We start from the raw sequence: 25,539 nt of genomic DNA, 5'->3' as shown, positions 1-25,539 counted from the left end.
CAATTATGTCAAATAGGCTATTCAAATCAATCCATAATACATTTGATAATTTTACAAACCTGTGTACCTGCCTATACCACTCTACTGGCTTTTCGCGCAATCGTCAAAAATCATGGGTAAATGATAAAATATCTTGTCTGGTCCAGGGGACATGTACATAGCCTCCGCCTGGAATCTCTCTCATGGGACATTCAGTTACTGCCTTTTCTTTTTCTCTTACTGGGTAAGCTGCAAACGTTTTATCTGTTGCATCATCTCGTTTTCGAAACCATCTACTTTTTCATTTGTCTACATCGCCCCATTTTCTTAGTAAAATAATTAAGTCTTTAATCTGAGTTGTTCGTCCCGTAGTATTAAAATTTTCAATGTCTTTTTCAGAAAAACCTACTCTGTATGGTTTTTGTAATGACTTTACCTTTTCGAAGTCGATACCCATTTCATTTGCTACTTCTTCTACTCTTTCATGTAAATTTCTCGCTCTCCACATTATACTTTTGCATAAAAACATTAATTCTTCATCCTGATAGGTTTTTAACTTTTCCGTAGGAATAGTCCCTACTATTAAATCTTCTAACACTATTTTTAATTTGGACACATCTAAAGGTCTAGGCTCAGCATCTTTTTGCTGTAAACTTCTTAGCCATTCACTCAATTCATCAGAAGTAAGACTTACCGGAATCATCTAATTTCATATCTGTTCTAAACCTTTTGGTGATCCTGGTACTGATTCTGTTGTCATTATTGCTCTATTTGCTAGACTCTGATTTACTGTCAAATTTTTAGGAGTACTTTGTTCAGAAATTCCTACTGCTTGTCCCCATGAATTTTCTCTTGTATCTCTTCTTTGTATTTCATTTTCTCTGTTACTGTTTTAAGGAATCGTCAGATAATGCTCACTATCCTTTTGTTTATCAAAAATCAGCATTACAGGTCCTATTGTTACAGGAACAGTTACTGCTTCCATATTTTTAGTTAATTCCCTAATCTTTTCAGTTAACTCTAAAGTAGTTCTGGCTAATTCAGCTGAATTTTCATTAGCCATTTTACTAGGTTGTGTATTTTCTGTTTCTCTGAAGGGATTATTTCTTCCTACCTCTTGTGGTATTCTTTCAAATTTTATATTCTGTGGTGATTTTGTTACTGGCGCACTTGGTGTCAATAATGTGGAATTTGGTTGATACGGGGGGTGGATTTTTATAAAACATGTCCTCAAGAACATCATCCTCCGACTCATGCACACTATACTTATAACCTTCTGATCCTGTATTATTTCTCTTTTCTGTACATTTTCTACCAGTAGTCTCTTTAACATTTCTCATAGGGAACAACCCATCAGTCATATTTGCACTTCGCCATCTCTTCATTCTATCATCATGATTCTCTTGTCCATACGATCTACCAAACATATATTTGTACCTTCCGCCACTCCGCTGTCATTCTCTGTCATACATCTCATCTTCCCATTCTGTTAATGCTTCAAACTGAGTAGGTCTAGATCTCGGTTCTAGTTTCATCATTCTCTCTTAAAAATTCCTCAATACCGCTAAATTGAATGAACCATGTTCCGGAAATGCTAAAACTCCATCATCTTTTGTATACTTTGCCCAATTATCTAACCAAATACATGTATGATAGCCATATTTCACAACCATAAAGGATGCAGGTGATTTCTCTGGAGGGAGAAACTGTCCCTCTCTAGTCACAATCGGTTTGTCCTTTTTAAATAAGTTCTTGATCTTTCCAAACCAGGACTTTTTCTCTTTCTCTGATGAATCGTAATACATCATTTTCTCTTTTCTGTATCGCTAGATTTCTTCTACAACTATTTTGTTAGGTCTCGCCTGACCCAGCGCATGCGCTAGTCTGGCTAGACTTATTGAGAGGGCTCCAAAAAGTGCTACCAGGCCAGCCTAGAGCCACAGTGCATGTGTGCGGGCGCGCGCACCGCGCTTTACCGCCATTACTTTCGGTTTTGCTTTGATGTTTGATCGCGATCACTTTCACTTTCGCGGCCACGCTACGATTGGATAAAACAAACAAGCATTTGCATAGCCAATAGGTCTCGCTTTTGGGACCTTATAAGTATTTAGGTATGCAACTGTTGCATGGCTAAACACTTATAAGGTCCCAAAGGCGAGACCTATTGGCTATGCCAATGCTTGTTTGTTTTATCCAATCGTAGCACGACTCACACTAACGCACCTATCCAGGGCATCTACGTTACTTTTTTAATTCTCCAATCCCAGCGCGACTCTGACTAACGCACCAATCGGGAGCGTCTTCGTCCCTTACTAACTAACCAATCCCAGCGCGGTCTTTCTGACGTCAGCTTTTCTCGCTACTCCTGCTTCTGCTGACCCCTCCTTTACAAAATTTATCGGCAAACTTTTTTACATTCACTTTTTTACTAAAATTCTGTTAGTAATGACATGAAAATGCCACCATTATCTGTTTCGCTAACAAAGGGATAGTTTTGACCTTTTTCACAAGAATTCCGTCTTTCCCGAGAACAGCGCGACAATCTGCCCTACTACGGAATCATTACATCCGTTGATAAAGTAGCACTTCCCTCTACTTTACCCTTCTAGCAAGCATTAGCTAACCGTTTCTCTAGAAATAAAACACCTGTTGAAGACCCAATGCTGCTGGGAATTAAAACCAGAGTTTCACAATTAACCTGAATGCTATTTCAGAATTCTGTCTTTCCCGAGAGCAGCACGACAATCTGCCCTACTACAGAATTATTACACTTGTAGCCTCTACTTTACCCTTCTATCAAGCTTAGGGAACACCTATTACCTTTTTCCAGTGATAAGCGTAATCAGAGTTCCTTTTGGACTCCTGGTACTTAAGACCAAAATTTCACAGGTGGCCTTTCCTACCCATACACTTCTTTCACACAGAAAATATCCCTAACGGTAACAAACGACGATGTTACCAAATCGAACCCGGACAATGCGTCGTGCAACTTCAATCGTCACACGTTTTCCCCGTGTACCTACAGGGCACAATAATTCTGTCTTTACCGAGAGCAGCGCACAATCTGCCCTACTACGGAATCATTACAAACTTCCGACTTCCTACATCCCAGAAGTCGTCAAACAACATAGAACGCAACGCGACTCAACATAGTGTTAATACATAAATCAATACTTATCCAACATCCACAATCAATAATCAATATTCTAAATAGCAAAATCAATACGCAATAATCAAATCTATAAGCAATAGTCACCAAACCAATGCAATAAAACTATCATTCTGCTACGAGAGAAACTGATCCAGCGCGAGACCAGAGGACAAGGGGAAACTATATATATATATATATATATATATATATATATATATATATATACGTCAAACAGGGCAGCCACGCAGTTAATGTGTCAAACAAATGCCCAAGGCGGATTTCAGAGGCACACACAGCTTGCCTGCCATCCGGCGTATTTTCACTCCATCTGCTCCCAATCCCGGAAACAATGCGGGCCAACGCGTTTCAAAGCTTGGCGCTTCTTCTTCGGGGCCAGAAATCACAAGCGGCACAAAACTCGTTGCATGAGTGAAAACACAATTTATTCACTCTGTGGCCCTCTAGTGGGCGTTACCACATGGGACATAGGCATTATGGGATGCGTAGTCCTAGCAGCGAGATTACATCTCCCCTGAGTGGGTGTGCGGCATGTGAACAGTAAATCAATTATAATCCTTAAGTAGGAACCAGTTGATTTACTGTTCACATGCCGCACACCCACTCAGGGGAGATGTAATTTGTGTGTTTTCACTCATGCAACGAGTTTTGTGCCGCTTGTGATTTCTGGCCCGAAGAAGAAGCGCCAAGCTTTGAAACGCGTTGGCCCGCATTGTTTCCGGGATTGGGAGCAGATGGAGTGAAAATACGCCGGATGGCAGGCAAGCTGTGTGTGCCTCTGAAATCCGCCTTGGGCATTTGTTTGACATATATATATATATATATATATATATATATATATATATATATATATATATATATATTATCTACTGGCGGTCGCCAGTAGATAGTTATAGTTACAACCTTGTTTCCATAGGAAATCTCAAAATTCTATTTTGAATAACTTTGGCGCCGGTTGACGAATCCTCGCGAAATTTTCAAAACTAATGGGGCGCTCCATTCAGCTCCTACCCTGAAAGTCTCGGGGTGATTCGTCAAGCGGGGGCGGAGAAAAAGGGGGGGTCCCAAAACGCGTTTTCCCCATGCATTTTTCCATAGGACCTTTAGTCGCAGCAACGGCTGAACGGAATTACGTGAAATTTGGCAGAGAGGTAGCCATAAGGTCAAGGAAGTGCCTTTTGCAGGTCTGGTGTAAATCTGTTCAGTATTTCCTGAGAAAATAGTATTTAAAAGCATATCAATATGTATACGCGCGCACCGTGCGCGCACTGTGCGTGCACCCTGCTGTGCGCGCACTGTGCGCGCACCCTGCCGTGCGCGAGCGCAATTCTGATTGGTTGTTAGATGTCGGTAAACATTCGAATCGGTCGAAACCAGGAAGTGTCGGCCGCCATTTTGTCTCTCGCAGTCTGAGGGGGTGAAAAAAAAAAGTGGAGAACGTGAAAAGGGGGCAGAGTGGACAGTTCCTGACCCCCTAGCCTTGGTCAGGGGGTCACAGAAGGACCCCCCACTGCGAATTTTTTTTTTTTTTTTTTTTAAATCGCGAGGTGCGCGCACGTTGCGCGCACGGCGAACCGCAAATTCACACATGTTATAGTTAGCTGGACATTTCACTCGTAAAAAAATATCTGACGTCATCAGCAGAGGATTGCGGTCTCGTGAGTTATAGTTGCCTGCACTAACTATAACGGGGGAATTTCATTGGTTTTTTACGAGTGAAATGTCCAGCTAACTATAACATTTGTGAAACCTATGGTTTTTAAGTGAATATATATATTTATATATATATATATACACACAACTATCCTCCCTGCGTCGCAGACCCAACGTCACACTAGCTCATTCACACATGCAGTCATTGGTGGGGCCCATAACACCAACACTCACACGTCTCCACTCACGAGTCTGCACACAGGAGGGATGATTTTGCGCTGGACATGTGGGGGGGTACCTTATAACCTATAGGGAAGAAAAAGTCAATTTACAGAATATACATTAACATTCGCCACCTATAGATTCCTAATTCCAAACATCAAGGCACTCCACCCACTTGGTCGACGGACCAATTAGTTGGATTGGTTGATGGTGATTTAGAACCAGTTAAAACACATTTTAAGACTCAGAATCCTTTTTCTCTTCATCGAAAAACCACAAACTCGTAATTTCTGTTAATCAATTATTTGTTTATCTAAAATTTTGTTCGCAATTATTATTAGCATTTGTTTCATCAAAAGTTTTAGAATTTCTAGATTAATGAATTCAAATCACAGGACATTATATTTACCTATTCTTGCTATCTGAATTTTCTCTAATTCATTTGGCTCTGCATATCCGAATTAGCCGTTAAATTGTCCAAATAAAGCAGGCCAAAGCTCAAAGTCCGAAATTTCTTTGCTCAGCACGTTACAGTCCCAAAGATCTCCAGAGGACCAGAAATCGTGCAAGCATCTGTCATCGCCAGCATAGATGTCAGGAAATTGGAACAAGCTAGAACAAGCCAGACCCCTCCCTATTTTACTACTCTTTTTATAATAAATTTCGGGATAACATGAAACATTTTTAGGCGGAGAAAGTCTGTGATTGGCTGATCGAAAACGTCCGATTTATTCAGTTAGGTTTTCCATGGATTTTGCTGGTTCACTTCCGTAGATGACATAGTCCATATGCTATAATATTTTGGGTTTACTTGTATGATGCAATTGTTCATTTAGACCAGTTTTTTACTGACTGAAATTTGGCAGTCCACCAAGATCCTATCCTTGACCGAGAACATTGGGTGCTCAGGTCTTCAGGAAGTTCACGGAGCCATACGAGTCTGCGCAGTAGGTATCGCGCTCACGAGATGGTGGCCACTTCTGAACTCGATTTCCGATGCCATTTTAGGGTAGGCCCAATTGTCAACTTAAGCGAAACAAACATAAAAGAATAATTAATACAAAGAAACGATGATTCTAATGTTATACCCTCACTAATCCCTTTATATATTAGTATTTTCCTAGCATATAGTGACATTTAAAGCAATAATATTCACATTTAGGATCCAATCAGGAATGCAAACATCACATAAGCAACATAAATCATGCGATAGCTATTACCACATGTACTACTATTAATATGTGTACGTATTTTAGTTATTAGAGTTATTTTGCCATGCAAATAGCAATTTCCCACGTGTAATTTGTCAGCGTCAACAAAACTAAATCATAGCATTTTCCAGATTTCGCTGCAGTTTTGTAAAAATCACGACTTTTTAATAAAACTGCCTATTTCGCAATTGTTTTGAAAATTGCGAAATCCTGGAGGGTCTGCTTAGAATGGAGAGGGGTTACTGGCCTGAAACAGTTAGTGGTCTCTTCGGCAATCCCAGGAGAATGCCTACTAGGGAATGATCTGGAGTCCTCAGCTTGGGCTGAGGTCAAGCTTAGGTCCCATGCAGCCATACTGGGAATTCCTAAATGGGTGTACGTAAAAACCCAAGCACAGAGCAAGGCCCAGGGTGAAAAAGAGGTGTTAGAGCCTGAAATGATGGACCAACCCTCCAAGAAGAAAATTAAGAAGAATGGGAAACCAGCTTCTGAACAGCCACCAGCTCAGGTCCCATCTCCTCAGGGAGAAGACCTGTCAGCCCCAGAGGGAACTGAGCCCCAGGAACTTGGGCCATGCATGGCAGAGCTCCTATGCCCAGGGGGACCCGCTAGGGAAGGTTGTATGACATTACCACGTGTTTATTCACCACACACATTTTTACTATGCAGATTACAACTACCACGCATTCACATTCACTCATATTTAAAGTACCTTTACCAAGCAATCCACTACGACACTTACTTTTACCACGCTTACTGTTAGTGTAAAATTCAGTCACAGTCTAACACTGCCACCTACTGTTCAAAAGTTATACATTATTTCTTAATATGAAATTGTTGACATAATATATATTATTTTTATGTCGTTTACAGGTGTGCTAATTGTGAGAAAGTGCCTCTTTTACATGGTTAGCCCCCCACTTTTTGCCTGGTTTTGATGTGGTTTCAAATGTGGTGCACAGGGTCCCTGCTGTCCAAGTCGCCTGTGCCAGTGCTCCTTCCCTAAACAATCCCCCAATTGGTACATCTTCCTCCTGTAAGTCACTAGTAAATGGTACTCTTGGTGCCTAGGACGAGGAAGCAAAAGAGGGTCCCTTGGGACCCCTCTCACTGGGACCATGCCACTGCCCTTGCAGCCTGCATGTCCCTGTGAGGGAGAAAGCGACAAAGTCGACATGGCACCCTGCCTGGGTGCCATGCCAGCTAGCACTGCCTGACAGTATAGGTAAGTCACTCCTCTGGCAGGCCTCACAACTCTAAGGCAGGGGTCACTATACTCCAGGTGAGGACATATCTGAATGTGCAGATGTGCTGCTACAATGTTGGACACCATTTCTCAATATTGTAAGTGCCAGTGAGGCCATAGAGAATACATGGGCTGGGAACTCGATAACTCGAGTTCCACAGCACCATGATAGCGTTTCTAAAAATAGGGATATTTGGTACCAAACTACTCCTCTCAATAAATCCACACTGATGCCAGTGTGGGATTTATTGTACCATGTACCCAGAGGGCAACTCAGATGTGCCCCCTGAATACCCACAAACCCCGGGGTGGTCTCTGACCGGCTGTAGGCAGCCAGCCACCATCAGCCATGTTTCTGGACCCCTGGATAGAGAGCTCCCCTTCTCTAGGATCAGAAACTACGCACATCCTGGGCAGAGGTGTAATGCCTCCTCCCCTAGGATGGGCCAGGGCTAGAAGAGGGAAGCTTCAAAAGCCTCCTGCCTTTGTAATGCACCACCTAGCCTCTGCTGCTTGCAGCAGATGGCAGCCCCTGGTTTACACCCCCACTTTGGGCAGGTAAATCTGTGGGAAAATTCGAAAAGGTAGGAGGTGTTCCCACCTCTGCCAATCCCACCCCTAAGGTGGGGGGAAGCGAGGTGAAACACAACTTTCAGTCCCCGCTATCTTAAAGATGAGGGGACCCCTCCAATCAGGGATACGTTTATGCCCCCTCCCATAGGAGGCTGGCATAACAGAAGGAGCATTCACCCCAGGTAAAGTGCCTATTGGCCTTAGCTGCTACTCCTATAAAACACTTCCTAAATTTAGTATATAGCGTTTGCTGACCTCTCCTGCCCTCCACGACGGCGCCTGCAGTGAGAATCCAGAGTCCAACCCCTTCCACGACCTGCAAGAACACTCAGATGTCCAAAGGCACCCCTGCACACAAAGCTCCTGGGCCTTGGTGTGCTGAACCGACTGTGCCCCTACAGCTCCCTACAACCCTGTCATGGAACCTCTGGTGCCTCGCCTGCAGCCTCTTTTCCGTCTAGAAGATCCTCATTGAAAAGCAATGGGTGCCCGGCACTGAATTTGCATCCTGCACCCGGCCGCACCTGTGCTGCTGGTGGTGTATGTTTGGTGCTGCTTTGTGCTCCCCCGTGCATAACCTAACCCCAAAAACGTGGCCCCTGCAACCAATCTACTTACCGGCAAGCAGTGTGGTGCCTGGCACCCCCTGTCTCCATTGGAAAGCATTTGGTCGAACTCCAATTTTGACCTCTGCACCTGGCTGCTCCTGTGCTGCTGGTGGTGCAGTTTTGGTACTTTCCTGACCTCTCTGACTTACGGCTACGAAGACTGAATCTGTAAGTTCAATACTCACCTGTTTAACCACACTATTGTTTTCCACATAGGATAACATTAGACAGTTTGAAAGAGTTTTTAAGTGTTGATTTTTGAACGTGAAAAGTGTTTTTAATTAAAAACGTACTTACCTTATTATGAAGACCTGGGTCTTAAAATAAAGTACAAACAAAGTATAATTTTATAAAATTGGTCTGACACTCCTCTGTGTTACGCCTAAGGTTTCTTGCTCACACTATCACTAATAGAGCACTTTGGGTTTTGCATTGAGCCCTTTAAACATTTGGGGAACACATGGACTCTGTGCAAGGTATTACCACCTAGTGATAATAACTTATACAGAGCCTGCTTCCTACACTAATATGTTAAACTTTTATATTTGTGCAGGAGTCCACCCAAAACCCCCTTTTTAATTACCCTTTAAAATATATAAACTACTTACCACATACTCACCAATAAAAAACATACTTGTGTTGTGAAGACTTCCGTTGTAAAAGTATTTGCGATGTAAAAAATGTGTTGCAATTGCTTTTCGTTGTAATAATTTTGTGGTAAAGGATGTTCCCTTAGGGAAGAGCTATGCCAAAGGCAGAGGACCTGTCCTACTCTTGAAAGCCTGCGACATCAAGCTGCTGCATAGGAAAAGGGAGATGTCAGTGGCTCCCACAGGACCTATTGGGAGGAGGGAATCCTTTACACAGAGGCCAGAGACCCCAAACCTCGTGCCACCAGGTGAATGGTAGCGCCTCAGCAGTATAGAGTTTCTCCTCACATTAGCACATAACATCCCCCAAGCAGGGCATCTTGGCCGGACGAAAACTTGGAGCAGGCTTATCAGCCACTTCTACTGCTCAAACATGTCCCAGAAGAGGTAGGCATTTTGCAACCCCTGTGTCACCTGCCAAGCCAGTGGCAAGGCAGGTGGCCACCCAAAACCTCCTCTTAATTCCACTACCAGTGGTTGGGGTACCCTTTGAAAGGGTAAGGATTGACATTGCCTGTGCCCTCAACCCTCCAACTGTATCAGGAAACAGATTCATGCTGGTAGAAGTGGATCATGCTACCAGGTATTCTGAAGCAATTCCCCTTAGGATTACCACTGCTCTTGCAGTGGCTAAGGTTCTCATTGGTATTTTTACCAGGGTGGATTCTCGTAAGGAGGATAGTTTCAGACAGAGGTGCAAACTTCATGTCTGGCAACCTGAAGCACATGTGGACTGAATGTGGAGTGGGCTACAAGTTCACTACCCCACATCACCCACCAACTAGTGGCCTGTTGGAGAGATTCAACAAGACCATTAAAGGCATGATCATGGGACTCCCTGAAAAACTTTGAAGGCGATGGATGTTCTTTTGCCATGCCTGTTTTTCGCTTACGGAGAAGTGCCACAGAAGGGATTAGGATTTTTCCCCTTTGAACATCTGTTTGGCCATCCTGTGAGGGAAGCACTTTGTCAGGTTAAGGAAGGCTGGGAGAGACCTCTCAAAGAGCCTAAACAAGATATTGTGGACTATGTACTAGGTCTATGTTACAGGATGGCATAGTAAATGGGCAACGCAAACAAAAACCAAGAGCCCAGCTAAGAGCTACAAAAACTCTGGTATGACCAAAAGGCTGCCATGGTGGAGTTTCAACCAGGGCAGAAGGCATGGGTATTGGAGTTTGTGGCACCTAGGGCCCTCCAGGACAAATGGAGTGGTCCCTACCCTATCCTTGAACGGAAAGATGAGGTCACCTATTTGGTTGACCTTGGCACTAGCAGGAACCCCAAGAGGGTCATCAATGTTATCCGCCTTAAACTTTTCCCTGACAGGGCTGAAGTGACTATGCTTATGGTCACGGATGAGGATCATGAAGTGGACAGTGAACCTCACCCTGACCTCCTCTCCAACAGCCCCAAAGATGGGTCAGTAGATGGAGTGGCCCATCTCTGCCCAACAACAAGCTAAGTGCAAGTCCTGGAGCAGTATGCTGGGCTCCTCTCCTTAATCCCTGGACAGGCCCACTGGTGTACCCATGATGTGGACACTGGAGGCAGCTTGCCTGTTAAAAACAGAATCTATCAACAGTCTGACCATGTTAAGGAGCGCATCAAAGATGAAGTCAAAAAAATGTTTAAGTTAGGGGTTATTGAACACTTTGACAGACCCTGGGCTAACCCCATGGTCTTAGTCCCCAAACCTCACTCCAAGAGGTTTTGTGTGGACTACAGAGGTGTCAATGCTGTCTCTAAGTGTTAGACTTGGCATCTTTTGGCGTGATTCCCCCCAAGTTTTTGCTTTCTGCCCTCCCGGTTTTGACTCTGTTTTTGCTGGTTTAATGTTTCTGTGCGCTTTTCGCACTGCTGATCGGTGGTAAAGCACTGGTGCTCCTGTGGTGAATTGTGTTCTGACTGGATGTGTGACTTACTTGTCAGTCCCCAGTAAAGGGCACTGCGGGTGCCGGGGCTTGTGAGTCAACCGCTACTCGTAGGCCTGCAGCACGGACTGTGCCACCCACGTACATAGCCCAAAAAAGGTATAAGTGAATGAAGTTTGGTGCCTGAACTCAGCGTCTAAAGACGCAGCCTTTAGCGAGGGTGCCCTTTTTATTCTGAATTCATAGAGGCAACTTTTGGAAAGTGGGTATTCTTTTGCTCGGTCATCCCATATGCCTCTTTTGGAGTGTGGATTGCCTGTCTGGGTTTTGGAGGACAGAAGGCTGGGGGGCTGGAGGGGCTCCATATGGTCTGGGTAGGTCAGGAAAGGGCTGATTAGACCTGGGCTGCGATGGGGGATGGGGGAGGAATTTCCTTGTAACTCAAAGGCCACGGTCTGCCTCTGACAAAGCTGTCTCCACCTCCTGCCAGGAATTCACGCCAGAGAAGGCCCAACTGGTTCTGGCCGGACACCGACACCCTCTGCCTGGCAGATCAAAGGATTTTTGTGTACAAATGCTGGGTCCCAGACCCCTGAATTTTAAAACTCACCTAGATCAAGAAGACTGCAAAGGAGAAGCGCCGGAGAAACTGCTAAGAGGAACGACCGCTTTGCTGCGTGCTTTGCTGGGCTGACCTGCAGTGGCTGCTTCTGTCATGGGAACTGAAAGGCCTGGACTAGACTTTTGGCAACCGAACTGGTGAGACTCTCCAAGGGCTTGAGGTAGAGCTTGCCCCCTGTTCACAAAGTCTCAGGAACAGCAAAGACTTCAGGTTCTTCAACCCGCAGTACTGGGGACTGTGTATTTTGTGTTGCAACCTGAAGAACGCCACTTGACGACGTCTACGACGACCCTGCCGAACCTGTGCCCTGAAGGCACAGCGGAGGGCACCGCCGCAACGCTGCACCGCGACCCTGGTCTCACCGAGGACGCTGTTGTGTGTAGATTTAGATTTCGTATATAGTTTTCCCGATTTATGCCTTTATATAGGTACAATTCATATTGCCCTTATTTAGGCATAGAAAATCCAGCCCTTATTTAGGCATTGTCCATGCAAACCAAATACAGGCATGGTCTCCTACCATCCACGTCACAACGAGTTCTTGGAAAACCAGACTCTTAAGCCTTTAGGAATTTCCCTTGCTTGGATATTGATTTCTCCAAGAACTCATTGAGTATGCATGAACATCTATTCCTTAGGGGTTCATACATGACATTCCGATGCCCGACTTTTACGTCAATACAGGCATTCCTAAACACCTTCAAGGTATAAATATACCTGCACTTGCCCTGGTAAACCACGGTTCCGGTACGGTCCAGCTCGACTGCCTACTTGCGTTTCGCCACGGCAAGTTCGGAAGGAGATCGAGTCCCAGCCTGATTCACTGACCAGAGGCTATCATCCTCCTCGCAGAGAATCCAGCTCCAGTGTTTCTGAATCCCCTTGCGGGGTGTTGGATATCGAGTCCCGGAAAAGAGATTCCAATCTCGCACATTCTAAGGTATGGAGCAGACTAGAACTTAGAGAAACTTTTGGCAACTCTTGGCAAAACTATAGCTATAGCTAGCTATACTTTAGAAAACAACACCTACTTCTTACCTCGTACTACACTTAGGTTAGGTACACTGGGGTAGAACTATTTAGAAGCATCAGATGAGTATTCACATTTTAGCCTGTGTTATTTATGAATGTATTTTATAAATATATGTCATAGCTACACACCATGCTACTGCAGTATTATTTTATCTTACTTCTAACTCTGTACATATTGTACTTTGCAGCCTGTCTTACGATTGTAGCAGTTCATATCTCTTGCATGAGAAATAAGACTGTTCAATAAAACCTTTTTATTGAAACGCCCGTCTCTCTATTTCTGTGCAACTCTGTAGAAACAAAGCATGCACGATTGACTGAGTGAAACTGTTATCTATTGTTTCCACGGTTCTGAGATTGTTCCGACTCAAAGGGAAACAAAGTTGTCATGTTTATGCGATTGTCTTGTATATTCGAGAAGTTTCTAGTGACACCTGAGTTAGCTGGCACACACAAGTAATTAAGTTTAATGTACTCGATAGAGACATACTGACCTCAGGCCTATGTCAAATCTATTGTGTATATTATTCCAATGAGCAGAGCCTATCAGGGATATAGGAACTACACTACATGGCACCCAACGTTTGGTAAGGCACTAATTTAACACTAGATTCCGGAGTAACTCTGTCACGCTTTTCTCAGAGACCCCTACTCATAATACTCCATAAGACATGTGAAGTGGGTAGGGATAATATCGGCCATAGCTGAGTAGGACAAAAATCCTATGTATTAGCTGTTTGGTTTGTTCAACGTTGAAGGATACAGTGTTCCAAAATATTGTGCACCTTATCTTTGTCCCCTTGAAACTTGGTTTGAAACTTTCATTAAACAATGACCGAAAACGGCACAAACATCGATACTGGTGGAGCTGCGGCTGACCAGGTCACAGCAGCTTTTAATCGTACAGGTTTTCAAGAAACCGACGAGGATGCTATAATCATCCATCCAAATTTAAGGAAAGCCAACACTCTAAAACTTATAAAACATGGCCTAACACTAAGAGGTGGTAGAGCAGTTTTTGTGATAGAGGCACATGAATCTCACCAGACAGAGGTATTCTATTCATGGATAGTATAACCAGAATCAAATCCAGTAACACACTTGTTTCACTTCTACAAAGAAGATGATCCACCTGAGGAATATATTCATTTCGAGGATATTGAAATTCCACTCACATACCAGGAGCATGAGCTCTTGTTTAAAGGCACCCTAAAACATTACAATCACATTACCAGGCTTGGTCCACTAGGTAGACCAGGAGCAACATGGCCAATTTTAGCCGGCTACACACCTGACCCTGACATTGAATCGATGTCGGACGAGGAATTACTTAATAACATACAGAAGCTAATAGAAATATACAGTTAAACACAACTGTCGGAAATTCCTGATAAGGTCTTTCCTAAAAACACTCTTACCTCTTCTAAAAAGAAGTGGGAAAATAGCAAACAGCATTCCAAAGAGAAGTGTTCTCAATCCCGAGGTAGGTCTCCTCAAAAGGAGCCCTCTGAAAGGAGGTACAACCTCAGGAATAGGGATAATTTGAGAAAACCTGACAGATATCAAGATACTGATACACGTTCCTCTCGTACCTCACAGACATCTGAAAGAAGAGGACGGCCAGAGAACAAAGAAGAACGCGTAAAGTCAAAAGACGATCAACACGTTCAGAAAAACAAACAAAAACATCAATTCTCCAAAAAGAAGGTAGCACGTCTGAAGATCAGACATGCCAAGGATTCTGAGAACGCAACTCAAGAATGGAGAATGGGCTCAGACAATGTTGGACAGTGCAGCAGATGTTAAAGTAGCTCGCCAGAACCTGAAGGGGCTTCTGGAGACAGTGGACATGAATGAGGACATTCAAGTTGAAACTGCAGATACCAGGGTTTGTTCTCCGCATAGGTTATATAAAATAACACTCCGGCTGGAGGTAGACATACCAAGAAAAGTGAAAGCACTCTTTTGGGAGCATCTTTCAAGGGGTCATGATATACTTCTAGCAGAACAAGACTGGCCACCAGAATTTGTCAGGGAGTGCCCACATGGCGAAGACATCATTATACCACCCTTCTCCAACAATGTTGCAATACATTTAAAATATACTTATGCCAGGAAATGGACAGTGGCCCAAGCCCCAGCATTATACAAGAATCATGTAGGATGGGATGAGGACTCACCTCACCACAAACTCCAGTTAATAAATCAACCAACTGCACAAAGGCAGTACCCGGTTAAGCAAGAAGCTAAAAAAAACAAGTCAGGGAGATCTTAGATCAACTTGAATACCAGGGGGTGATTGAAACATGCACCTCATCAATGAACAATCCTTTCTTTCCTGTTTCCAAACCAGACAACACATTTGGATTACAGACACCTAAACTCATGTTGTAAAACATTTGCAGTGCAAAATGCACACAGTACAGCATTAATGAATAACATTGTGCGTAAAAAGTACAAAACCACATTAGACATGTCGAAATATTGCACCTGAAAGTAGATACTTGACCGCTTTCTCAATAATGGGGACGCAGCGTCAATTTTGTCGACTTCCACAGGGGTTCAAGAACAGCCCGGGGTTATTCTCAGCAAGAGCAACAGTTACTACAAATTTATGATGACGAGGCATTGTCATATGTCGATGATATATATCTGACAGACGACTACCTGGACAGACACTTGAACAGGGTGAACACCATTATATTGGGCTTCGCCTTTGAGGGTTACAAATTCAACTTTAAAAAGTCCAGAATTGCCCATCTCAACATCCTATTCCTTGGATATGAACTATCAAGTGAAGGCAAAAGCCTGGCAGCCAACTTTTTAGAAAAGTGTGAGCTGCTCCAACCTCCAAAAACGCTGAAGAACTTACAGTTGATTCTAGGTTTCCTGAATTTCGGAAGAACATACATTCTAAACTATGCAGAGAGGGTTAAACCTATCTACGAATTAATCAAACCTGATTTCAAAACCACAACATGGACACAAGGACACACAGAAATTCTGCGTTCACTTCAAACAGACATGTTAGCAACAAAACACTTGCAAACACGCGTAAACGTACGCAACTTAGTGATCAGAATCATTCCGCGTCAATGCGAATTCACCTACTTAACTTTTAACGAAGGTGAAAAAGTACCAATTGCATACAAATCATATTTGTATACGCAAGCAGAAATGAAATTCACTTCTACAGAAAAGATTCTGACAGCAGTTCAAACCGCTGTAGCAAAAGAAGGAGCCCTAGCACAGGGGAAACGCATAATGGTCATGACTCCTGTACCAGCCTTAGAGGCAATTACTAAAGCTAGCATTCCGAATGCGAAAGCTTTACATCCGAGATGAATACAATGGGTTAATTCTCTTGCTGCAGCTGATGTTGAATATGCTTTTGATCCTTATTTGAAAACACAAGCATTCCTGCAATGCGAACAAAAATGTCCTCTGCCTACTGAAATTCTCCATCTTGATCAGTACGAATTTATAATTTATAATGACGGATCTGCACAACCCGCTACGGAGAGTAAGCAAGCTTACAGTGCAGCATGCGCGATCGTTAAAGGTCGTATGCACGATGGCAATTCAGACCAATGGTCACAAAAACGCAATCTCTAGGAGATTGTACAGCTCAGCGAGCTGAACTACAAGCATTCAAGATGGCACTTGAAAACACGGATCGCGAATTCCCCATACTCATAGGGGCCGATTCACAGAACTAACTTAAGACAAAATCCTAAACTTACTACTTTTGGTATTCACAGAAGTTAGGATTTTGTCTTAAGTTTGTCTTAAGACAAACTTAGGACAGACTTAAGACAGACTTAAGACAGACTTAAGACAAACTTCAGACAGACTTAACACAGACTTAAGACAGACTTAAGACAAACTTAAGACAAAATCCTAACTTAAGTCTGTCTTAAGTCTGTCTTAAGTCAGTCTTAAGTTTGTCTTAAGTCTGTTTTAAGTCAATCTTAAGTTTGTCTTAAGTCTGTCTTAAGTCTGCCTTAAGTCTGTCTTAAGTCTGTCTTAAGTTTGTCTTAAGACAAACTTAAGACAAAATCCTAACTTCTGTGAATACCAAAAGTAGTAAGTTTAGGATTTTGTCTTAAGTTAGTTCTGTGAATCGGGCCCATAGTGTGCAATTCTTTTTACTGTGTCCAATCTTATAATGAATATTTACATAATTGGCTTCAGAATGGTTTCAAGGATGTGAAAGGTGGCACAATCAAGCATAAAACGCTTTGGGAACAAGTAGTTCAGTTGCGATACGGACTACAAAACAATCACGTGATACACACGCTGAGTCATCAACGTGATGGCGTTTACGTTGAAGGGAATTCATTGGCTGATGAAGCCACAAAGGGGGCTGTGCAAACGGCTTCCGTAGCTGCAATCACTCATTCAAAAACGAGAATAGACAGTGAAATATTGCTGGCTGTCAATGCTTCAAGCAAAGGCAGCAGTGCAACGTTACCTAAAAAGTTTCCCCTCAAATACTCATATATAATTGATGCGAACAATGTTCTGTTTGCTCGAATCCCTGGAGTGGGGGATAGGGTAATACCAAACATGGAACGAAGAGCGGCTTTGATTTACGAAGCACATCTTGGAGAGGGTCTGACACATCAGGGGATCTCTAAAACAATTTTAGAACTAAAAGAGATGTACTGGTGGCCAGGAATGAATACACTGATTCATATCTTCATCAATAACTGCATAGACTGCAATAGAGATCGCAGTACAGAACGACACCAGATACCTGACTACAACATAGCCAGCCCAGTTCAGACACCATTATTAGACAGCATTAGACTATCTACGTGCAGGTGTCCTCTTGGACAAATGCAGTCCCACAAACACTAAATCAAGGTTCCTATGGATGTGGCCTCAGCGCTCGGCTGACGCTCGAACTGTTATAAAAGATTTGCGTGTCTTTATCAGCACATACGCAATTGGCACACTACATTCTGACCAGGGTCCTGCGTTTAGCTCTCGAGCTTACAAAGAAGCCATGGCCAGTTTGGGCGTAGCTTTGCGGTATTCTTATCCATTCCATCCTGAGGGAAATTCTGTTGTGGAAAGAAAAAAACGGGATATAAAGCAGTCTATAACAGCTAGGGTATTAGGTTCAGGTGATGAGTGGGTCAAACATCTTTATGGGGTCCAACGCGCACTTAATAACTTGCCAAGAAGTTCTCTAGGGGGTGTCACTCCATACGGAGTTCTATTTGGAACTAGAATGTTGGTACCGGACCTTGCTATGCAAGGCACAGTGATGGAAAATAAGAAATTTGAAATCAAAGATCGTTTGGCTGTTTTACAGGACTTAAATGAACTAAGAACGAAACAAAGCAACGTGTTCCTGAAGCCAACCATCACTGGGGAAAAACCGGCCGTCCCAGCAAGGCCTGCCTGGATCCCAAAGCTTGGTGATCTAGTCAGAGAAAAGATCGCGGACAAGAAGGAATTTTTGCCTTCTTACAGACAACCAGTACCTATCCTTGCAATCCACGGATCAAGAACAGTACTTTTGCCGCCCCTTGCTGGTAAAAAGGAGAAAATATTTGTGTCCATCGACCAGATCAAACCACACTATGTGGCCGATACTAAGCAATAGGCAAAGTGGACTCCGCCAATGTAGCAGACGCATTCCTCTGGCTACAATCCAAGAGGTTCAAACTGAAAGACTCATCACCTTTGAAGATTCTACAGTGAGAAATAAAGGACTAAGCAACACAGCTATGGAACTCGTCCCTCTTGAAACCCAAATAACAGTTCTGATACACCTGTCTACAATGAAGTAACAAGTGATCAACTGGTTCCAGGGAATTCAACAAATCCTGATGCAATTCCAACTATTGACAGAACTGCCTCTTGCTATTTCATGAACTTTGATACGTTATCTGAGGATCCCAGCGAACCCGAAACAATGCCAGCACAAAGAACTTTCAAAGAGCAAGCAACAGACTTTTTTCATCTCCTGAAAAAGACTTATCTGGTTTCACCATGGATTGAACTATGGATTGTTTTGGGAATATTCTTCTTTCTACTTTGGTTAGCTCTGGTATTAACTCTGGGTATGCTGATAAATGGAAGATCTATTCAAATGGACACAGCAAGTAAAAGAGTGAACTTACTTCTCCAGCCACACAAATCATCCCATCGTGAAGCAAGAGACTTGTCAGCAGTGAACATCACAGCCATTCCTATACATGATGGTATAGTTTGGGACCAAACTGAATATAACATTTTTGGCCCGTCTGAGCTTTTGAAGATTCAACATTTATTTAAGATTTCATTAAGTGACTTTATTACCTCCAGTACCTTTTCTGATGATTGGGGCTTCGAGACTGTTAATAATATGATGTCTGATCTAGAGATGTCTACTGTATTCACAAATCATGAATATTTAGAGGGTTCATCAGACTATGAACAAATGTATTGTTATAACCACTGCGGTCTTCATTTCTTGCATAAATCTGCAACTCTTAGAAATGTATTTATGTATAACAAATGGGAACATTGTCCTACACCTCCAAAGGGCAGTTCGAAAACTTTTGCAATGGCATTTCCATATTTTTCAGGCTACAATTTGTCTAATCCAGAAACATTTTACTTTAAAAATGTGAACAAGACAGGGACGAAAAATATGTTAACCAATACGAAACAGATTTACTCTGCAGCCTTTATTGCCCGACTGTCTAGACAAGGTTTCGTCTTTTGGAAAGACAACGTTGAGACAAAAACTGTCTGGGGTACAAAAGATTGGCAAGTACAGGGGGTAGAAGCTTTGTTTAGAGCCTGTATCATCCCTGAGCAAATTATGTTTTTGAATGACACTGTCCAGCAAACGTCTTGCCTTGGATTAGCCATGATCAAAGACATGAACACACCGACCATACCTATACCTGCAAGTAATGGCACTACACAGGGGAGGTCGACGTACATAATATTTTGCATCACAACAGATCAGATCCAGAATGGAAAAAATGGTTGCTCTGGCCCACAGACACAAACAACTGTCAAGATCGATTCCTGAACAAAACACAGGGTTTCACTATCAATAGGCCAGACCCGCGCTATGTTCAAAGACAGCATCCAGGGGTAGTAACAACACGCATTGTAGGGAAACTTTACCTTGATTGGCTACAGAAAGCTACACTGAAGGATGTAAAACAACACTTAACTTTACTTCAAGAAGGCACAGACCTTAGGGAATTCTTGCTAGGACCAAGAAAACCGCGTCAAAATCATTTCATATATGCCGGTATCTACGCTGCTTATAATGAAGCATGGAAGGTTACTCAAGCAGAGACTGCAGAACGAATACGAGAAATTGATCGTATTAATTTAGAGAAATCTCTCTCTGTAGTAGACAATGGGTTAACAACTCTGTCGTCCAGAATATATTCATTGGACAGCATTGTGTCTCCTGTCATAGACATCATGGAACAGGACTTGGTCATGTTGCAACTTGGTCAGTCTCAGCTATGTTCTATCATGCTATTGGGCTGGACGCTACAAAACTTGCGTGCAGGCTATGTGCCTTGGCATTTAATCAATACTACGTCACTGTTTTCAGAATTCAATCTCACTGATAAACAGATCAGACTGGCACAAAGGGGAGCAGACTACACTATGCTGAGCATTGAAAAACTGGAAAAATTACCATTCACAGTGGCAGAAAAACCAGCTACTGAGTGGATCATACATGGTAAAATTACTCTGCCTGTTACAACTTTACATTTTCAATATTGCCTAAAACATATACCAGTTGGCAAATATGAAAGGTTGGGTAAAGGATACATCAAGACACTCTGGGATTTACCTTACACATATAGATGTTGGAGTGGGGAGCGTGAAGTGTTTCTTAGTGATGAAAACTGTGCACACACACTAAGCGGTTCTCTCCTTTGTCAGGGTATTAACTTACACGGGCCTGTGATGGTTCCACTACAGACTTATCCTGTTACCTGCAATGTTCACCGGCTGCTGTGATTAATCCAATTTTTGGCCAACTTTCTAATGGGAGTTACATTATGTTGAATGATCACAGCTGCTGTGGCATGTTGCCAGGTATTCCATATCTAGTTACAGTTACATCCAGGGTCACTTGCTGTATGCAAGTCTTGTTTCCACAAACAGACACAGTCAGGGAGTCGCCTTTATGGCCTTAACTGAACATCTCTTCTATACGAATTGATACTCTAAGCAGAATGAAAGTCATTCTTTTAGAAAAACAGTGCCACTGACCTCGGCCAAAGAAACCTATGATCTCCAAGTCGCAAGGACTTCGGCGGAGATACATACCCTTTTGTATACAAATTGCCCTGTACATTTCTCAGAAATGTTAGGTCGTATCTTAAACATGTCTGATACGAGCGGTATTATACATGTATTTAAGAACGTGTGTGCAGGACTATTAGCACCTTTTCAAGCAGTCCTCGGAATTTTTCCAAACTTCGTGCACTCTGTGCTTGGCGGACTGCAGCTCCTTTTAGCACTCGTTGCAGGGATCCTATTTTTGCTCCTACTGCTGCAATATGGCAAGCCACATCACCAGCGTCACTCCAGGCACCATAGAGAGAACTCTATTGGAGATGAAGTGTCGTGAGCGCATCGTTCAAATTTTGGGTTTACCTCGTCTACGAGAATTAAACACCACATGGTTTCTGTCATTCAGACCAATCTGGCAAGATTGCATCTTACCTGTTCTACGCTGCCTGCTCTGCGGTGAAGAATGCGTGCTGGACATTTGTCTAACACTCCCATCAGTCATGCCTACGGATATCGATACTCTGCTGGACCCAGTAACGGCCCATGCTCTGTGTTGTCCCCAGCGGCTATCTATCCTGATGACGGCATTCATTGAGATCTCACAGACGCAAATTGCTACTGCTGAGGTACGAGAGGACACAACAGGCAAGCAGGTAACATCCGATTCGAACATTGCTGATGCAACCAATGCTGAAGGCGATAGTTCATATCTATGTGCAGTTAATCTTCTAAACGAGGTATTCCAACTTTCACCTACAACGGTAGATGACTTTTTGTCTACAGGATTAGAAGGTTTCATTTTTTCTCCAGGCCCACACACTGACTTTTAATTCAGGCACACAGTGTTCCGATGAGACTCTGAATTTGGCCTTCGTTCTTTTCAGACAAGGGACTAACTTTGGAACTTTTTCCTATGATTAATATTTTTTTCCAAATTAGTATTTTTTCATTTTTTGGCACGAGTAATCTGCTTATAGTAAAACTATTCATAGAGAACAGAATTCTTTGAAAATCTTCCAGGGACATTATGCCACCTTGTCACATCAACAATTGATTTGTGTTAACCTGATATGAAATGGTTTTGGCCCTTTTTCTTCTGTATTAACAAGCCATTTCATCATATGTATATATTTCTGGTTCATTCTTGTTGGCATTTTCAATGCACGCATATACTTCGAATGAAACATTGCTTTTAATATGTACAGCACCTCATGCATAGCAATGGTTTTTGCAATGCATTTTTAGGACATATGTTTCTAGATATGTTTTAGATTATCGTACGATACTCTTTTTAGACATGTTTAGTATGTTTAGGATTTAGTAATGTCGTTCATACGAAACTGGAGTGGGTGTTGTGTGTAGATTTAGATTTCGTATATAGGTTTCCCGATTTATGCCCTTATATAGGTACAATTCATATTGCCCTTATTTAGGCATAGAAAATCCAACCCTTATTTAGGCATTGTCCATGCTAACCAAATACAGGCATGGTCTTCTACATCCATCCATGCACGTCACAACGAGTTCTTGGAAAACCAGACTCTTAAGCCTTTAGGAATTTCCCTTGCTTGGATATTGATTTCTCCAAGATCTCATTTAGTATGCATGAACATCTATTCCTTAGGGCTTCATACATGACGTTCCGATGCCCGACTTTTACATCAATACAGGCATTCCTAAACACCTTCAAGGTATAAATATACCTGCACTTGCCCTGGCAAACCACGGTTCCGGTACAGTCCAGCTCGACTGCCTACTTGCGGTTCGCCACGGCAAGTTCAGAATGAGATCGAGTCCCAGCCTGATGCACTGACCAGACACTGTCATCCTCCTCGCAGAGAATCCAGCTCCAGTGTTTCTGACTCCCCTTGCGGGGTGTTAGATATCGAGTCCCGGAAAAGAGATTCTCTGGCACACAAAAGTAATTAAGTTTAATGTACTTGATAGAGACATACTGACCTCAGTCCTATGTCAGATCTATAGTGTATATTATTCCAATGCACAGAGCCTATCAGGGATATAGGAACTATACTACAACGCCTGCTGACGCCATCACCGAGCCGCTGCTCGCACCGCGACCTGTGGGCTCCGCACCGCCTTGCCTCACGCCGAAGCTTTGGCAGTGCAGAGGACACCGCGGCCACGTCGCACCGCAACCCTGGTCTCACCAAGGACGCCCGCTGATGCCATCACCGAGCCGCTGCTCGGATCAGCCTGTGTGCTGGTGGTACCCCAGCGCTTCCGGACCTTTCTACTGGGTCTGGCTCACAACGTGCCTTTGACAGGACATTTGGGGCAGGACAAAACCTTTGACCGGCTTGTCACCCACTTTTTCTGGCCTCAAATGCGAAGGCAAGTGGCAAGAGTGGGAGGAAGATCAAAGCGCCTCTCCAACCGTTCCCCGTGGTGGGGACACCCTTTAAAAGAGTAGGGATGGACATCGTGGGGCCACTCGATCCCAAGACAGCCATGGGCAACAGGTACATCCTGGTCTTGGTGGACCAAGGCCACGGGGATGGCCCAGGGGCTGCTGGATGGCTCAACCACCCCTAACACCAACATCTTCGAGACCTCCTCTTTGATGCTGGCCTTGACCCGGTCAGCCAACCGGTAAAACTTATGTTTCACCAGCTGGTATGGGTAGGTCAGGAAAGGGCTGATTAGACCTGGGCTGCGATGGGGGATGGGGGAGGAATTTCCTTGCACCTCAAAGGGCCTGGTCTGCCTCTGACAAAGCCGTCTACACCTCCTGCCAGGAATTCACGCCAGAGAAGGCCCAACTGGTTCTGGCCGGACACCGACACCCTCTGCCTGGCAGATCAAAGGATTTTTGTGTACAAATGCTGGGTCCCAGACCCCTGAATTTTAAAACTCACCTGGATAAAGAAGACTGCACAGGAGAAGCGCTGGAGAAAATGCTAAGAGGAATGACCGCTTTGCTGCGTGCTTTGCTGGGCTGACCTGCAGTGGCTGCTTCTTGCGTGGGCAGTGAAAGGCCTGGACTGGACTTTCGGCAACCGAACTGGTGAGACTCTCCAAGGGCTTGAGGTAGAGCTTGCCCCCTGTTCACGAAGTCTCAGAAACAGCAAAGACATCAGGTTCTTCAACCCACAGCACTCGGGACTGTGTGTTTGGTGCCGCAACCCGAAGAACGCCACTCGACGACGTCCACGACGACCCTGCCGAACTAGTGCCCTGAAGGCACCGCAGAGGGCACCGCCGCAACGCCGCACCATGACCCTGGTCTCACCGAGGAAGCCTGCTGATGCTATCACCGAGCCGCTGCTCGCACCGCGACCTGTGGGCCCGCACTCTGCACCGCCTCGCTACACGACGACGCCGTGGCCTTCCTAACGCCGCCACCTCCCGCCGAAATCGGCACCGCTGATTGCACAGTGGTTTGGGGGCACTGCTCGTAAGTTACACGGTGCACCGCCCTCATCCCACACCGCACCCTTGGCCCACCGACGCCGATGTCGTCGACTCCAGTTCGTCAGCCGACGACATCGCTCCAGCAAAGACAACGCCGCTGCTCGCACCGTGACCTGCTAGCACCGTGACGAGCACCGCCTCCATCTCGCACCGCGACCCTGGTCTCACCGACAACGCCATCTGACGCTGACACCGAGCCGCTGCTCGCACCGCGACCTGGGGGCACTGCACGCCGCACGGCTGGGCTACGCACCGCAGCACCCGGCGCCTGTGGACGCCAGCGCTCCTGATCCCATCAGGGAGGAGCTCGACCTGCAATGCGAGTGACCTCAAGGCCCCCATCGCCCTGCATCTCTGAAAGGTACTGTTATGTGGGTCTTCCCGACACCGTAGTTGGCCGCAACCCTGCAGTCAGCAAGAACTGTTTTCGGATTTGTGTGCTCACGATGCCGTGGAAGCTTGGACGGAGCTATCCACCCAAGGAACTCTTTTTAATCAACGTACTTTTTGAACTGTAAACTTTTAAGTATAGTATTGTGGAGTTTTTATCGTTTGTGTTCTTTTTTTATTTACATAAAAATATTGGATATTTTTCTAAACTGGTGTGGTGTCCTTTTGTAGTACGTACGCTGTATTACTGTTGGTTATGTGAAAATGCTTTACACACTGCCTCTAAGATAAGCCGGGCTGCTCGTGCCAAGCTACCAAGGGGATAAGCAGGGGTTATTTTAGACGTGTAACTCCCTTATCCTGACTAGAGTGGTGGTTTCTGCCTCGCTTTGGTGCAAGTCTCAGCTAGCCAGAAACCCCATTTCTAACACTAAGACATATGCTCACCCCATGCCCAGAGCTGATTAATTGATATGCAAATTGGAAACGGCCACATTTCTAAGCACCTTTGATCTGACATCAGGGTACTGGCAGATTGGCATGGGTCCAGGAGCTAATGAAAAGACAGCATTCTCCACTCCAGACGGGCATTATCAGTTC

Source organism: Triturus cristatus, chromosome 3_1 (assembly GCF_964204655.1).
Source record: "Triturus cristatus chromosome 3_1, aTriCri1.1, whole genome shotgun sequence".
Taxonomy (NCBI): domain Eukaryota; kingdom Metazoa; phylum Chordata; class Amphibia; order Caudata; family Salamandridae; genus Triturus; species Triturus cristatus.
The sequence above is the reverse complement of the archived record's forward strand: the minus strand, read 5'-3'. Positions refer to the sequence as shown.